A 3,749-nucleotide genomic window follows, 5' to 3' on the forward strand; every position below is an offset into this window, starting at 1 on the left:
CGACTCTTACATTACCCAATCTTTCTTATTGTATTCTACCACTACCCAGCTGAGCTCGGCCCTTATTGCCCCCTTTTCTCCAAGTTGGCAACCTTTCCCTCTAAGTGCTGACATATGCCTAAACTTGTATCTTGATGTTCTTTTACTTTGCTTGTAACATCTTTCCCCATTTATTTATTTTTACCATTTGTTGTTTTTGCAATTTTATTTCCTGCCCTCTTTTCACCCTATGGTGCAGAGGTTCACAATCTTGCCATTTCCGTTCTTCTAAGTCTGTGTCTTTTTTTTCAAACTCTCGGAGTAATCTGCTACTCTCTCTTTTTTGCGCTTGTCCTATTGTCATGACCATTGTTGATTGTTGTCCTCCCAAAGACATTACCAGCTTAGTCATTATCCACTTTAACACATTAAACCCTATCAATAGAGCTACTATTATTAGTAATACATAAATGCCTAAATTAACTAACCATTTTCCCCAACTGGTCAGTCTCCAGTTACCCCATCCCCATCTTTCATCTTTTCGGAGTTCATCCCCAATTTCTCTTATATTGCTTATCTTTTTCTTTACTATTTCTGCCTTATCTTCCACTATGGAATGGGATGAAAGTGCAGCATTCTTCACCAATCAGAGAATAGGTTCCCCCTTTTTCGGCCAAGAGGTAGTCCAAAGCCATTCGATTCTGTGAAGCTGTTAGTCTTGTAGCAATCATTTTGGTGATTATGGCCGATATTTGGGACTGAGTTTCTCCCAGTGCATCGACGGTATCATTAATTAAATTCTCAAGGGCAGCCGCCAGTTTCTGTATTTCTACCCCTGCCCTTGCAGTACCGTAGTTTGGGAATAGTGTCCACAGCAGACGGTCTCCTTCAGAGACCTCTCGAGCCTTGCGTCTTATTTCCCCCTCCTTTCTCAGGTTGTGCTCATGTTTTCTAGTTGGAGGTGAGGAACTATATAAGCGAGGTAACAGCAGCCACTCCAGCCTTTCTAGCTGAGGCAGTGTTTCATCAACATCATAACATGCATGCATTCCTATACATTTGATCACACGAATGTATTTTTCCCCGGGAATAAATGGATAGGCCTTCAGGCTGCATACACAATATGTTCCGTTTAATATTCGGGGAGTGGTCGTGGCAGTGGCTTGGCTGGTGTAGACACAAGATGATTTTCCTAATTGGAAGGGTAAGGCATCATTCTGATTACAGAAACAGGTGGTATTTACTGCTCCGTTTGGTGGGGAAACCCTAAGGCCATCGATAGCACCCTGGGTTTTCGGGTCTGGTCTAGGGAATCATCCCGCGAAGTTACATTTACCCCTGTCAGATCTCCACTTTGTATCATTTGAGCCTGAGTCAAATTGTTATACATCGTACACTTCTCTTTTGGTGAGTGGTATTTCTGCGGTGGGGACACCACATTCGCCATTGTGTGGGACCTCTGCACAGACCCAACAGTCGGGAAGTCCCTCTTGTTCAGCATAATTTTGGCATAGTGTAGTGAAGTGATTTTTCCCACCTCCTTGAACAGTTAGTACTACTAACATTACAATACTATACCAGTGTCCGCCCATCTCTGACCCCTGCCTACCGTCCTGTCTATCTGTCTTAATCTTTTAAGCACCAGGGAGAGGTGAGTCCACACAGCCCTTATAATTAATAACAATAGATATCATCCGACGTTTAAAGAGTCTTTTGTCTCAGTTCATTCCTTCTTTCTTAGCTTAATTTTCAGAGGGTTATCTGTAGGTTGAGCATGCCACTCCGCCAATGGGGTGTTCACAGGACCTTTAATGCGAGTGTGATGACTCCACCCTTTCTCAGCAGTTCGGATAGCTGTCTCAGTAGTCAGGAGGGTTAGGAATGGTCCCTCCCAGTTCGGGTGCAGTTTGGTATCTTTCCAGGTCTTGATCAGGACCCAATCACCCGGTTGTCGAACTCAAGTGGAGGTGCCTGGGTCAACAGACTCTTCTTCCTAAGGACAGACAAAGAAGAGTCGAGCGCCACAATATAGTTCTTTAAGAACTTATCATTGAACTCTACAGTTGGTAATTCCCCTCTTCCACCCAAGAAAGGTAATCCAAACATCATCTCATAAGGAGAGAGGCCTATATCACGTCTAGGCGCAGTCCCAATGCGTAGCAACGCGATAGGTAAACATTTTGTCCATGGTAATCGAGTCTCTAGGACTAGCTGAGACAATTGCTTCTTTAAGGTTTGATTCATTCGTTCCACCCGTCCAGAGGAAGGCGGGTGTCAAGGAGTGTGGAATTCTCAAAGATTTCTAATCCCGCCATTACTTCTTGTAGGATCTTAGAGGTAAAATGGCTACCTTGGTCTGAATCTATACTTTCCACCACTCCATATCGAGGAATTATATGTTCTGAAAAAGTTTTCACTACTCCCTTTTGAGGTAGCTGAGGATATTGGTAATGCCTCCACCCACCCAGTTAGGTGATCCATTAGGGCTAATAAGTACTTTTGTTTCCCTACTGGAGGTAATTCTGCTTAGTCTACCTGTATTCTTTGAAAAGGTCCTACCCCAGGGTTTCTTCCACCTCTTGGCGCCCCCACCCCCGTTACTTTTTTATTAATCTTTTGACAAGTCAGGCATCCTGCGCATACCTGCTTAGCTAAGGTGTATATCCCTTTACATCCATACTCCTTAACACTATGTCACACATAGCTTGCGCTCTCCAGTGACTCCCCTGATGTAGGACAGCCATACTCTCTTGCATCATCATTTTATTCAACATTTCCCTCCCATCGGGTAACATCCAGCACCCAGCTGCTGTCTTTGCAGCTCCTAAATCTTTTAGTCCCTTTTCCTCCTTTGCAGTAAACAACGGTGCACCCTGAAGATCTGGAATTGTAGGTATTAGGGAGTATATCACTGCTCCTTGTGGATTCAGGGTCACTTCTTTAGCTACCGCATACTTCCGGTTCATTCCCCTTCTGATGTAATATTGCTATTTCTCTCGGGAGTAACAGGGATTCCAGCACTTGTTTTATCAATTTCTCATGAGCTAGTTCTTTTCCTTTGCTATTTATCAGTCCTCTTTCTTGCCAAATTTTTCTCGAAGGTATGTACCACTCCAAACGCATATTTGGAGTCTGTTCCTTTTTTGTTTTCTAAGGTTCTGAGAGCTCTTTCTAGGACAGAGTTCACAAGTTTGGGCTGACCAGCCGTTAGGCAGTCTATCAGCCTCGCTAACGCTTCTCTCTATCCCGCCTACTACAGCATATCCATTGTGCCTTTTACCCTCAATCATCCGGGAGGACCCATTGATAAACAACTGAGCTCCCGCATGCAACGGTACGTCTCAAGTCCATTCACACTTTAGTCTGATATTCAGTAATATCAAGGCAGTCATGTTCTGGATTGCCAAGGGCCACCCCCTCTCCCTGCCACAGAAATGCAGCTGGATTCAAGCAACTGTCTGTGACTAACACAAGGTCATTCTGCTCTATTAAGATTGTCTCATATTTCAAGATCCTTGAGTCTGTGAGCCATTGACCTGGTTTCTGATTTAGTATGGTCTGTACCTGATGTGGGGTGCTGACTATTAAGGCTCCCCCAAAAGTAAGTTTCTGACTCTTTTCTACCAATAAGGCTGTTGCTGCCACTGCCTGCACACACTCTGGCCAGTAATGTAGCTTTCCATTCTTTAATTAACAATGAATTAATGCAGTCATGTTTTAAATTAACCATGACTCAATATGACAGGTCACTGAGAATGTGTGAAGGAATC

This window comes from Chiloscyllium plagiosum, chromosome 47, assembly GCF_004010195.1.
Source record: "Chiloscyllium plagiosum isolate BGI_BamShark_2017 chromosome 47, ASM401019v2, whole genome shotgun sequence".
Classification (NCBI taxonomy): domain Eukaryota; kingdom Metazoa; phylum Chordata; class Chondrichthyes; order Orectolobiformes; family Hemiscylliidae; genus Chiloscyllium; species Chiloscyllium plagiosum.